General features: G+C 43.5%; 1 protein-coding gene across 3 annotated transcripts in view; it reads left to right on the forward strand.

The window, feature by feature from the left end:
* LOC126094681 (dihydropyrimidinase-like) overlaps nucleotides 1–14,646 on the forward strand; it is a 346,768-nt gene that overhangs the window by 56,067 nt on the left and 276,055 nt on the right. For 2 of the 3 annotated variants that reach the window (XM_049909198.1, XM_049909201.1), the window contains exon 1: nucleotides 11,165–11,287. The exons of the other annotated variant lie outside the window; for it this stretch is intronic. The gene's annotated coding sequence lies outside the window, so the exon portion shown is untranslated. Of the gene's footprint in view, nucleotides 1–11,164; nucleotides 11,288–14,646 lie in introns of those variants that run through there. 3 annotated transcript variants of the gene reach the window in all.

The raw sequence follows: 14,646 nt of genomic DNA on the forward strand, positions 1-14,646 counted from the left end.
TCGCAAACTCACTCATCAAAACCTTTAGGGCACTTCCCGTTGACCTAGAATAGTGAAATTTGACAAGAAGCAAAGCTTTACAGCAAAAGTAAAAGGAAAAAAAAAACAGAAAATTGTTAATCTGTAGTTATATAATACGGAAAAAATATGTATTTTTGTCATTTGTTATCCGACTTCAGTCTTAAAATTACAATGTAGTTACAATTCCCAGGACAGATATCTTTCCAATAACAATGTCGTTAAAAGCCAAAAATCGTCAAGAATCTCTATTCCCGGGAAGGATGAACAGTCTATATACATAACTAACTTTCTACGGAACCCTCAGCGTGTGAGTCCTAGTGACACATGGCTAATTTTTTTAACACAACTTACGGACATTTTGTGTAAATCACGGCCCTTGTGACCTAAGTGACTATATAAGTAAACGACGTGATTTTTATGTTCCCATTGTGGTCAGCGTGAAAATATTACAATCCTCTTGTAAGCTGTGCCAGAACGACTCTCAGAAATTCTGCCGGAAAGTCACTTCAGTGGTGCGCGGTACCTCCATCATCAAATGGACTGCATTTTCCTTGTCAGGTTCCGAACTCGCAGACAGAACATCAAAATTTCTCCTTCCCGTATTCCGGTTGAAAAACTCCCGTTCCTGGTAAATGAGTCGTTGGCTCTGTTCAGCCGACTTGTCTTGATGGTGAAATGAAATGGCTCTAAACACTATGGGACTTAACATCTGAAGTCATCAGTCTCCTAGACTTAGAACTACATAAACCTAACTAACCTAAGAACAGGACATACATCCATGCGCGAGGCAGGATTCGAACCTGCGACCGTAGCAGCAGCGCGATTCCGGACTGAAGCGCCTAGAACCGCTCGGCCACAAGGCTGGCTCTTGATGGTGCCTGTGACGTTTAGAGCCCAAATACCAGAAGAAGCTACTGCACGTCCAAAAACTACGGAAAACCAGTGATTATAATCTATAATTATTTAAGTATAATATAGATTAGTGTAATCATCTCAGGATCAAATTAAGTAAACAACTCAATTTTCACAAAATGAAAAAACGACGTGAAAGGAAAAAGTGGCCATTTAGCTTTAAACTCAAAAATAAGGGATAAAAAGCTGTTTTAACGAAGAACTAAATACACTCCTGGAAATTGAAATAAGAACACCGTGAATTCATTGTCCCAGGAAGGGGAAACTTTATTGACACATTCCTGAGGTCAGATACATCACATGATCACTCTGACAGAACCACAGGCACATAGACACAGGCAACAGGGCATGCACAATGTCGGCACTAGTACAGTGTATAACCACCTTTCGCAGCAATGCAGGCTGCTATTCTCCCATGGAGACGATCGTAGAGATGCTGGATGTAGTCCAGTGGAACGGCTTGCTATGCCATTTCCACCTGGCGTTCGTGCTGGACGTGCAGACCGCGTGAGACGACGCTTCATTCAGTCCCAAACATGCTCAATGGGGGACAGATCCGGAGATCTTGCTGGCCAGGGTAGTTGACTTACACCTTCTAGAGCACGTTGGGTGGCACGGGATACATGCGGACGTGCGTTGTCCTGTTGGAACAGCAAGTTCCCTTGCCGGTCTAGGAATGGTAGAACGATGGGTTCGATGACGGTTTGGATGTACCGTGCACTATTCAGTGTCCCCTCGACGATCACCAGTGGTGTACGGCCAGTGTAGGAGATCGCTCCCCACACCATGATGCCGGGTGTTGGCCCTGTGTGCCTCGGTCGTATGCAGTCCTGATTGTGGCGCTCACCTGCACGGCGCCAAACACGCATACGACCATCATTGGCACCAAGGCAGAAGCGACTCTCATCGCTGAAGACGACACGTCTCCATTCGTCCCTCCATTCACGCCTGTCGCGACACCACTGGAGGCGGGCTGCACGATGTTGGGGCGTGAGCGGAAGACGGCCTAACGGTGTGCGGGACCGTAGCCCAGCTTCATGGAGACGGTTGCGAATGGTCCTCGCCGATACCCCAGGAGCAACAGTGTCCCTAATTTGCTGGGAAGTGGCGGTGCGGTCCCCTACGGCACTGCGTAGGATCCTACGGTCTTGGCGTGCATCCGTGCGTCGCTGCGGTCCGGTCCCAGGTCGACGGGCACGTGCACCTTCCGCCGACCACTGGCGACAACATCGATGTACTGTGGAGACCTCACACCCCACGTTTTGAGCAATTCGGCGGTACGTCCACCCGGCCTCCCGCATGCCCACTATACGCCCTCGCTCAAAGTCCGTCAACTGCACATACGGTTCACGTCCACGCTGTCGCGGCATGCTACCAGTGTTAAAGACTGCGATGGAGCTCCGTATGCCACGGCAAACTGGCTGACACTGACGGCGGCGGTGCACAAATGCTGCGCAGCTAGCGCCATTCGACGGCCAACACCGCGGTTCCTAGTGTGTCCGCTGTGCCGTGCGTGTGATCATTGCTTGTACAGCCCTCTCGCAGTGTCCGGAGCAAGTATGGTGGGTCTGACACACCGGTGTCAATGTGTTCTTTTTTCCATTTCTAGGAATGTATTTTTTTTGTGAAACATGATTCGGACTACACTTTTGACAAATAAAAGTCAAACTCTATTTCTCAACTCCAGTGCAGGTTTCATGAGCACAGAGGTAGCACAGTTGGTACTTAATCCGCTAACATTGAATTTGAAAATTTTTAGCCGCGGTGCTGCTACGGTCGCAGGTTCGAATCCTGCCTCGGGCATGGATGTGTGTGATGTCCTTAGGTTAGTTAGGTTTAAATAGTTCTAAGTCTAGGGGACTGATGACCTGAAATGTTAGGTCCCATAGTGCTTGGAGCCATCTGAATTTTTTGAAATTTTTTCTTCGCAGTACACGCACTCTGTGTCTCCATCGTTGAGGTCAAAAAGAGTTCTTACAGGATTGGGTTCCCTGCTGCTCTTTGCAGTTTTCTTTTTACTCCCCTTCTCTTCTGCTGCTTTCTGTTTTTCCTTGTTTTTACTTTCTTTTTCTTCTCTTTCTTTACTTGCAGCTTTCAGGTGACATTTATAAGAACTTTATGTATTGCCGCGGAGCCCTTCTTTTGGCCGCTGCTCTTACGTTTTCCCCCTGCACAAAGTGGATACAGGCTACTGCTGACTTTGACACTAGGTGTCACCAAAGGCGGACCCGTCAGTATAAAAGGAGGCATGAAGTATCGCGTTGACAGTACATCCCCCCAACATGTCATGTCATTCACCACCACCCCTCCCCCCAGCACGCCACCCCCTTCCATCCACACTGTCCCCAATGTTGGCCTAATCATGACAGGCCCTTCCTTTTTCCACTTCTTCATCTGTCACCCTCTGACTTCTTTCTCTTCCCCCCCCCCCCCCCCCATCGCACCACTTCAAGATTGTTTGCCACCACCATCAAGACGCCGCTATGAAGAGGAAGAGGCCAGGATAATGACCTTTCGCTTCCACTAACTCTTACTATTCCTCCTCCTCTCCTTTATTCTGTAATTTAACCGTAATTCCCGGCTAGTCAATGGGCCGTTCGTTTTCCCCACTCTTCTACTGTCCCTCCTACTGTCCTGTCTTCTTTCATTTAAAAAGTACGTTGGGCAGTCAATTGGGCCGTTCGTTTTCCCATTTCTTCCACTATCGTTCTGACTATCCTTTCATCCTTTTTTTTAAAAAAAAAAAAAACAGCACAAAAGCCAAGAAACGACCACAACCACCATGATAACCCACATCTTCAACACACCATATAAGAAGGCGAAGCGCCCTAGTAACGCTAGAACTTCGTCCACAGCAGAGGGTACAGCCCTCAGTCACGTGCGTCTGCGTCTGCGCGTTGACAGTAGAGAATCAGTACCGCAATGGGTCGGTTAACAGAGGTCAGTGACTTCGAAAGCGGACTAGTCACTGCATGTCACAGAGTAAAAAATCCACCAGGGGCATTCCAGCACTTCTAAAGTTGCCCAACTCGACTGTTGGTGGTCGACTGTGACATGGAATGCGAAGGAACAACGGCAAGTAAAACGAGACCAAGCAGACCTAGTTCAGTGACCGACAGGAACCGTAGAGCACAGCGGAGGGTGGTTGTAAAAAGTTGCATGAAATCAGCGGGAGGAATCAGCCGGAAATTCCAAACTACTACCAACAACTGAGCTAGCACAATTACTGTGCGTAGGGAGTTAAAAAGAATGGGGCGCAATTGTTTTGTAGTCAATGCAAAGTGACAGTTGACGTGGAGTGAAGAGAGACTCTTTATTGTCAGTGGATGACTGCAAACGAGTGATGATTCCCTGTACAGCGCTGCCGGCCAGTTGGTAATTACTTTCTAAGGTGAGTGGTTGTTGTTGCTCCGGATGGCTTTTTATTTCAACTAAAAGTAAGTATTTTCCATGATTTTAGCTCTCATTACACCATGAAGTTATGTGGAACATCACAATCTTTTGATTTAAACATAACCTAAACTGCGAGTAGCGACGGAAACATTTGTTTGAGAGTTGTTTAGGTCTAACTGCAAACTTGTACGGAAGTTTTTTTGAGTTTACGTCCACCTTATTTGATGACTCGCTATGGCAGTCTCTCCCGGCTGTTCCGCAAAGGCGTCCAAAACATCATCGAGATTGCTGGTCATCTCGTGAACGTGTTATATATTAAATTTTCATGACATCACTATTTTTTTGTAGATGCCAAATAAGTATATTCGGAAGGGCGCATCTTCAAGGCGATCATATAAAGAAGTCCTCTAAATTCCAGAATGAGATTTTCACTCTGCAGCGGAGTGTGCGCTGATATGAAACTTCCTGACAGATTAAAACTGTGTGCCCGACCGAGACTCGAACTCGGGACCTTTGCCTTTCGCGGGCAAGTGCTCTACCATCTGAGCTACCGAAGCACGTCTCATGCCCGGTACTCACAGCTGTACTTCTGCCAGTACCTCGTCTCCTACCTTCCAAACTTTACAGAAGCTCTCCTGCGAAAGGCAAAGGTCCCGAGTTCGAGTCTCGGTCGGGCACACAGTTTTAATCTGCCAGGAGGTTTCAGTCCTCTAAATGCTATTGACATAGAAAACAAAAATTATGAATTGTTCTACATCCAACTAACTGCATGATTGAGACGATTTCTCATTATTTTCGATATAAAACTGGTATGTTCCAACGAGTTAATAAAAAATTCAAGAATTGTAAAATGCTTTTTTACAAATGAGGTTATCTTTAAGTTATAATTTACCTACAATGCATATCTTTATAACATACTTTTGACATCAACATATTCAATAAACGTAAGTGTTAAACTTTTTTAAAATTTTCTCTTTGATTTTAAAGTGTTTTGTCCGATAGTAATCTAGCCTTACATGTCCGGCCATCTAACCCTGACACCCGGGCAAGGTGTATGAAATTCGGTATACCTTTGTAAACGAGGTTCGACTTACGTTTCTTGTGGATTGAAAATGTAATTTATGGACAGTTTCAAGGTGTTATTGTGTACGAGGCTGTGAAACTGGCTTTTGAAAAAATAATGGCCGTCTATCCCGGATTTACCCTATAGCGCCAACAGTGACGTATGGAGAAGGTGGAGATGCGGTATTTGGTGTTCTTCGTGGTTTGTATGTGGTCTCCTTGTTTCGCTTAGGAAAACTCTAAATGTGGAAGGGTATGAATGCATTTTACAGCATTCTGTACTGCATTCAGTAGAAAAACAGTTCAGGGACGATAATCGTTCGTATCGACATTACAATGCACGCTCTCAAGAAGCAACATCTGTGACACAGTGTTTTACGGGCAATATCATTCCTGAAATATAAGGGCCCACCCACAGTTCCGACCTGAACCAATCGAACACTTTCGAGTTGCATTAGAACGACGACTTCGATCCTTAACCACAGCGTCCAACATCACTAGCTTCTCTCGTTTCGGCTCTTGAGGGAGAATGGGCTGCCATTCCTCCATAGACATGCCGCCTCAATGAAAGATTCCTCAGCACAGTTCAAGCGTGATAAAGACGAAATCCATATTAATAACAACCAATAGGTAGGTGGTTTGGTTCAAATGGCTCTGAGCACTATGGGACTTAACTTCTGAGGTCATCAGTCCCCTAGAACTTAGAATTACTTAAACATAACCAACCTAAGGACATCACACACATCCATGCCCGAGGCAGGATTCGAACCTGCGACCGTAGGGGTCGCGCGGTTCCAGACTGTAGCGCCTAGAACCGCTCGGCCACCCCGGCCGGCATAGGTAGGTTTCTCGATACTTTTGATCCCATGGTGTGTGTAGAGAACCTTAGAGGCCCTGTTATGCTTCCTCGTGGTAAATCCGTAGCTACTTTCGTTTCTGTAGAACATTCACTGCGCAATAATATACTGATTTCTGTCAGTCACTGATTCATTGAGACACTCATATATATACGAAGGAATCTGTTTAGTAGTTGACGATGTGGTACGGTGGCTAAACATTTTTCGAAAATCTAGGAAGAGGGAGTCTACCTGTTCGTCTGTATCTATTATTTGCCAGGTGCTGTTGTGTGAACGAAGGAAGCTGTTCCTCACACTTATACTTTTTCCTGAATGCGTAATGATTCATGGAGAGAAACTTAAGGGGAGTACGTATGTTATATATCTATAATGTTTAATCTGTAATATTGATGACCCATTATCTCAGTAGAGAGGATATAAAATGTAGAATGGCAATGGGAAGGAAAGCGTTTCTGAAGAAGATAAATTTGTTAACATCGAGTATAGATTTAAGTGTCAGGAAGTCGTTTCTGAAAGTATTTGTATGGAGTGTAGCCATGTATGGAAGTGAAACATGGACGATAAATAGTTTGAACAAGAAGAGAATAGAAGATTTCGAAATGTGGTGCTACAGAAGAATGCTGAAGATTAGATGGGTAGATCACATAACTAATGAGGAAGTATTGAATAGAATTGGGGAGAAGAGGAGTTTGTGGCACAACTTGTCAAGAAGAAGGGACCGGTTGGTAGGACAAGTTCTGAGGCATCAAGGGATCACAAATTTAGCATTGGATAGCAGCGTGGAGGGTAAAAATTGTAGAGGGAGACCAAGAGATGAATACACTAAGCAGATTCAGAAGAATGTAGGTTGCAGTAAGTACTGGGAGACCGAGAAGCTTGCGCAGGATAGAATAGCATGGAGAGCTGCATCAAACCAGTCTCAGGACTGAAGACCACAACAACAACAACATTATCTCAGAAACTTTGATAGACAGAGAGCTGAAATTTTTCTGTATTACTGTATAACTCCTTTTCTGATTGAATAAATAATTAGTTATGAATTTTTAAATTATGTTTAGTTTTTTCTTTAAAAATTCTTTTTCCACCGTAAATTAAAAAAAACCGTCATAGATACGTGTAAAATTAGGTAAAGATATCTGTAACCGTACTTGGGGTAATGAGTGAAATATTTTTAAAGAAGTAGTTTTCATTAAATCAAATTCACAGTTTCAGATGAAATCAACAAATATACTAAGACATGGCACCTACTAGATGCAGCTGGACGCGTAATCAGCATTGTCTGTCTCCTTTTCTTGATAATACTGCAATGCTACACGTATTCTTATTTTCCTGCTCTTGTTTCTTTAGCCATTTCTCTTGACGCATACTCGGCTTCAATGATTGTAAAACGGCACATTCGCTAGAAGTCCTGAAGCGTGTTGGCGCCTGGAGTACTACCAAGTTGCTCTAATAACCGAATTCTTCCCTTGTTACCATTCTTAAAAGTTACCACAGCATCTCAAAAACCCAGGTGTTGAGTTTTCATTCCCACACACTCATTTTATGGAATGTACGTTCCAATGAAATTATTGAAAAACTTGTTCACGTTTTTTGATTTTGACAATGGAGATGTTTGGACAGATCAGGATGAGGCAACACGCTATACACTGGTTTAATAACTTCCATCGTTGCAGGTCGCATGCTGTCTTTCTGCCTGAATTGCTCCTCTCTTCCTGCTGCCTGAGCCTTACACTACTTGCGTCGTGAATCAGCACCCAGTGGGCATAGATCATGTGTAGGAGTATCGTCAGTGGATGATTTGTGGAAGAATACAGCCCAGTCTGATGTTTTCGTTTCTTGTATGTCATATGGGTTGCATCTTATTGCAGTTCCATAAAAGTTTTATCTGGAAGTCTCTCTTTACCATTTATAGTTTATTATCTTTACAATTCACACTTACAAAGAACTGAATGCATGTGGAATACAGTGCATCCAGTCTCTTAAGACGGACACGAAGTCAAGGAATTAACATTTGAAAACCACAGCCATCTAGATTGAACACTTCCAGAGCTACAGACAGTCACTGCAAAACGATTGGATTTTATTTCGTTTGTACTATTAACTTCGAAATGATAAAAAGTACACTTGCAATATGAGTATAAGATGTTTCACAAATAATACATCAAACTGTTCTCGAGGGATCAGGTATTATCAATAAATAATAAATGTAAAACGTGACTTTTATATCAGTTTCTCCATACTTTCTCCCCTTAAATGCAACCCAGGGCACAGGGATAGAACCTGGCTCCCTCCACCCCCTCTTTCTCCCTCCCCCCTGCAGCTGCATTTACGCTGATATGTCCAGGTTTTCGACCTTTAATGTGGCGTCCACAAACATTTTCTGCTAATAATCGTATTTTTTAGTTTTTGAAATTAAGATCTTTTGATTTTTGTTTCATCTTGTATCGTCAACAATTTATATATTTTTTACTTCAGTTATTCAATTATATCATTTGCTATTTGCTTACAATTGATCTGTTGTGCTAGTAAAACCGAAAGCATCGATTTATATTGCTTACACTCGATGTTTCAATCTTTTTAATTACTGTGTTAGAGATAGCTGTGATATCTAACTTCCTACCTGAGATAGTTTTCACTTAACAGCTTATTACTGCGCAATACACGTGTTTTTAGCGGACTAGTATACTGAAGCAGCTGCATCTTCTTTCTACATCTACATCTACATCTACATCCATACTCCGCATGTGTGGCGGAGAGTACCTTGAGTACCTCTATAGGTTCTCCCTTCCATTCCAGTCTCGTATTGTTCGTGGAAAGAAAGATTCTCGGTATGCCTCTGTGTGGGCTCTAATCTCTCTGATTTTATCCTCATGGTCTATCCGCGAGATATACTTAGGAGGGAGAAATATACTGCTTGACTCCTCGGTGAAGGTATGTTCTCGAAACTTCAACAAAAGCCCGTACCGAGCTACTGAGCGTCTCTCCTGCAGAGTCTTCCACTGGAATTTATCTATCATCTCCGTAACGCTTTCGCGATTACTAAATGATCCTGTAACGAAGCGCGCTGCTCTCCATTGGATCTTCTCTATCTCTTCTACCAACCCTATCTGGTACGCATCCCACACTGGTGAGCAGTAATCAAGCAGCGGGCGAGCAAGTGTACTGTAACCTACCTCCTTTGTTTTCGGACTGCATTTCTTTAGGATTCTTCTAATGAATCTCAGTCTGGCATCTGCTTTACCGAAGATCAACGTTATATGATCATTCCATTTTAAATCACTCCTAATGCCTACTCCCAGATAATTTATGGAATTAACTGCTTCCAATTGCTGACCTGCTATATTGTAGCTAAATGATAAGGGATCTTTCTTTCTATGTATTCGCAGCACATTACACTTGTCTACATTGAGATTCAATTGCCACTCCCTGCACCATGCGTCAATTCTCTGCAGATCCTCCTGCATTTCAGTACAATTTTCCATTGTTACAACCTCTCGATATACCACAGCATCATCCGCAAAAAGCCTCAGTGACCTTCCAATATTATCCACAAGGTCATTTATGTATATTGTGAATAGCAACGGTCCTACGACACTCCCTTGCGGCACACCTGAAATCACTCTTACTTCGGAAGACTTCTCTCCATTGAGAATGGCATGCTGCGTTCTGTTATCTAGGAACTCTTCAATCCAATCACACAATTGGTCTGATGGTCCATATGCTCTTACTTTGTTCATTAAACGACTGTGGGCAACTGTATAGAACGCCTTGCGGAAGTAAAGAACACGGCATCTACCTGGGAACCCGTGTCTATGGTCCTCTGAGTCTCGTGGACGAATAGCGCGTGCTGGGTTTCACACGATCGTCTTTTTCCTACAGAGTAGATTTCTAGTCTTCAGAAAAGTCATTAATACACGTTGCAAAATTCTGCAACTGATCGACGTTAGAGATATAGGTCTATAATTCGTCACATCTGTTCGACGTCCCTTCTTGAAAACGGGGATGGCCTGTGCCCTTTTCCAATCCATTGGAACGCTACGCTCTTATATAGACCTACGGTACACCGCTGCAAGAAGAGGGGCAAGTTCCTTCGCGTACTCTGTGTAAAATCGAAAATTTAAATTACATATTCCTTTTCCAGCAAATCATCTTACTGTGTAAGTTTCGTGATTTTCTGAATATAACCTCAAAACAGAAAAATTGTTTATTTTGTAAGTTAAGATTTTTTTTGACAGCTGAAGAATGTGTTTTGAGTGTTCTTTGTTTCGCTTTTGTTTAAGATAATTTGTCATCATGCCTAATAGCAAATACACAATTTCGAATAAATTGCGAGAAATATATCTAAGCTCGCCGGAAGAGTACAATGGAAAGCACAATATATGGTTTCCTGTCCAGGAACCTATGTTTCATTACCAAGTCTTGGCGCCAGCGGCTTGGTGTTCCACTTGGAAAAAGAGAAATATATTAAATGTGTTAGGGGTGACAACTGGATTTGTAAAAACGTTTGCAATGGTGAAATCTGATTTTATGATTTGAAGTAAAATGCAGTTTTTCGTTTCTTATGTAATAAATTTAAAATGAGGAAAGTGTCCTCTTTTTTTATATTCCGAAATATGCTGACTCTATCCACGCCCCTTCCTCGGCCTGATGATATTGGTGAAGATCTCTGTTTCTCTCCGAATACGCGTCACAAAAAGTGACTCTCGCTGTTTGTCGATCCTCCTGTTATCGAGTGTTGCTTCTCGTGCACAGGACGCTTATACCATGGATCACCAGTTAGCCGCCGACCATTACGGCAAGTAGCAACAATTGCTTTCTCGCACTGCTGGCGACGGCTTCCCTCGGCGGGAAATGGCTCGTTGCTCTGCGCCCGTCGCGCCCCTGGCGGCCGCCCCCGCAAGCTCCTCGGCGCCGTGTCCCCAGCGCCTTCTGCAGTGCGTTCGCCGCTCGCATCTGAGGCGCACCTCTTCGGCTCTCCTGGCAACTGTCGCTAGCATCGACCGCGCTGAGCACAGCTTCTCGTACGACAAGACGCAATAGAAGTAAGTCACGCGCGCCGCAACGGAGCCGGCGCGTTCTCTCCAACTGCATGCTTCTAAATAACAGCAGGAAGAGACTGTGCGTGATGAAACTACACGGTTAACGCGTTACTGGACGCAGTCTTACTAACCACAACCGCGGAAAAAATTGCGCTAGTCGTCATCTTTGGATTCATCACATATATAGAACGCGTCACCCGCTCTATAGTAGAGTCTACACGTTACCCGATGTTAAAGCTCGGTGCCGGATGGAAAACGAACCTGAAACTTTGTTTCTTGTTATGTAGTTCTCTTTAATATTATCCTTCTTGTAGACTCAAAAGTGACACTTTCATCATTTGGCAGTCCGTGCTTAAATTATCAGTCAGGAGTACTTGAACACGCAAAGTACTTGTCTTAGAGTGACCTGTTCCAGAAAAAAGTCCTGTCTTACTTTAAAGGGGCCTGCTGGTGAAGAGACAGAATTCTCATCCCGTACTTCCAGAGTGCGTAGATCTTCATATATAATATTTAAGACATCGGTGTTCTACTCCAACACTGAATAATATTAGGACATCATGAGTCCTCACACTGTGTCAGGTTTCTCTCATCATTCATAGAATCATTGCATGTCTCACATCTCATAATTTGACGTATGTCTGAGGAAATAAAAAAATTGTTTCATCTAATCATTGTATCCTTTAAGAACGGCAATCAATAATGATTTGTAGTATACTTCAACCTATATAATTTGAGGCATAACATAATTATATCGATACCGAGAGAATCCTGGCACGGTCTGAGTGATATTATTCGCATGATATCCTAGATAATGGTGGCGGAAACTAAATATTTCTTCAAAATTCGTCGTGTGAACAAAATATTTTAGAAATTAAACTAGTGTTGCTAAATAAATACAATGTATATTGCTGCTTAAAAAAATGCCACTCAGTGTTGACATAAAACAGCAACATCCTGAGTGTTATAGATGTAAAGTAACGGCTCTGAAAGTATGGGATAAAAATGCTGCCTGTTCACGAGCAGGTGCCCTTAAAACCACTTGTGCGGTAGTGGGACGGATTGTGACAAGACAGCACGAGTTGTTGGTTTTAAGGCAACACGAGAACATTTTGTTCAACTGACTTTATTTTATGGCTGCTAACTTTCATCTTCAGATACTTCTGATGACTTGAACACACTCAGATTTGCTGTGTGTAAATAGTGTTTTATTTATTATTTACGTTTGGGCCCTACTGCATCAAGCGATATGCAACGTGAATCATTTTCAGAGTTTTATTTAGCTTTTTTTGTACTCATGTCCCTTTCATTCTCTCAGTGTGGCCTCTCTTCCGCTCGTTAGTATCAATTTGTTCCGGTCCTCCTGCATTTTTCTGCCAGGCGAACTGCCCAGTTGTGAAGTTTCCTGCCTAAGCTTTCCCTGTGTGGTTCAAAATGGTTCAAATGGCTCTGAGCACTATGGGACTTACTTCTGAGGTCATCAGTCCCCTAGAACTTAGAAATACTTAAACCTAACTAACCTTAGGACATCACACACATCCATGCCCGAGGCAAGATTCGAACCTGCGACCGTAGCGGTCGCGCGGTTCCTGACTGTAGCGCCTAGAACCGCTCGGACACTCCGGCCGGCTTCCCTGTGTGGTATTCCTGATTCCTTCAAAGTCTTCTTTTACTGCCCTGACAAATTTTATTGTTTCAGTTTGTGCTTTACTGCAAGATTAGTAGAATTCCGCAGTCTGTCTAGTTAATGTCGTTCGTTCCACTCTTTTACTCTGCTCAAAGATTTTTAGCTTCCGCTTTTTCATATTCTGATACATGTTTCTTTATTTGCTCGCAGACTGTACGTTCCGTTTTCAAAACAATTTGGACCAATAATTCTCCTGGTACTTCTCATTCTCCCTTTCGGATTTCTTCAGTGTCTCCCTTTCTATTTAACGTCAATGTCTCAGCCCCTCACTTTGGTTTCATGGCGGTGTTTTTGTATCACAGTTTGATGTATTTTGAGATGAATTTTTTGGTTATCGATGTCTCTTGAAAGCCTGTAAGCTCTTCCCTTTTGGTGTATTTTGAAACGACTTTTTTTTTGTACGTGTCTCTTGTAAGACTGAAAGGTGTTTCCTTTTTGTGACAACGAATTTAGCAACCAATCTTTTACAGGCCAGTTTCTGTATCTGAACTGAGAAACTCTCTCAATTTTCGCACATTTAGGTTTTACAATTTTACATGGAAGGTTGTTTCTCTAGTTGTATTTTGTTTTTTCAAGCGTCATTTGGAGTCCGACTCTCCTTGCTGTTTCTTTAAGAACTTCTATTTGTTTTTGTGCTGTTTGAATGTCAGGACATGAATCACCAGGCAGAGCCTTACGGAAGGGGAGGTGGAGCCCCCCGCTCTCCCCCCCCCCCTCCCGCCAAGGGTTCAGACACACCGGGGGGGGGGGGGGATGCAAACGGAGAGATACGTGAGTTCTGATACATCTCTTCTGTCTACGAGAAGAAGCCTTTTCCTCGGCACGTAGTTTTAACAGCTCGCTGTGTCATATATTGACGACGTGTTGAGTTATACATCTTTAACTTTAAAGCTGTTGGATGCTAGCGAGAGCACTCCAAGATAGAAAATCAGAGATACAACGCAAGAAGCAGGTAACGTGTTAGCGATTATGTTACAGGAAGTAATCGGTAAAGCTAGAGCGTTGCAAATGGCAGACGCATTGAGCAGCTGTCTCAGAGAATTAACTGGTAACTACATTCACTGTCTAGAAGGTTTTGCAGGGCGTCACTGTAGAAGACAGTCACGATGAAGCACGTCTTAGCGTAGGCAGCAAGCTGGATACTTGCCCTGAGTAGCGCAACGTCGGTGGAATTACACAGGTTAGAGTGAGAGGGGCAATGGGTAAAACTGCTGTAATAATAACGGTCTCCACTCATGTGAGAAGCTTCAGGGCGATAACAAGTAAATAGAATACTGTCGATGCTATAGGTAACAGGATGTGGAGTGAGTTTTAGCTGTCAGAGTGAGAGGGGCAATGGGTAAAACTGCTGTAATAATAACGGTCTCCACTCATGTGAGAGGCTTCAGGGCGATACCAAGTAAATAGAATACTGTCGATGCTATGGGTAACAGGATGTGGAGTGAGTTTTAGCTGTCAGCTGAATGCTGTCGCCGGCCGGTGTGGCCGTGCGTTCTAGGCGCTTCAGTCCGGAACCGCGTGATCGCTACGGTCGCAGGTTCGAATCCTGCCTCGGACATGGATGTGTGTGATGTCCTTAGGTTAGTTAGGTTTAAGTAGTTCTAAGTTCTAGGGGACTGATGACCACAGATGTTAAGTCCCATAGTGCTCCGAATCATTTGAACCATTTTTTTGAATG

The sequence above is a fragment of the Schistocerca cancellata genome, chromosome 8 (assembly GCF_023864275.1).
Source record: "Schistocerca cancellata isolate TAMUIC-IGC-003103 chromosome 8, iqSchCanc2.1, whole genome shotgun sequence".
NCBI lineage: Eukaryota > Metazoa > Arthropoda > Insecta > Orthoptera > Acrididae > Schistocerca > Schistocerca cancellata.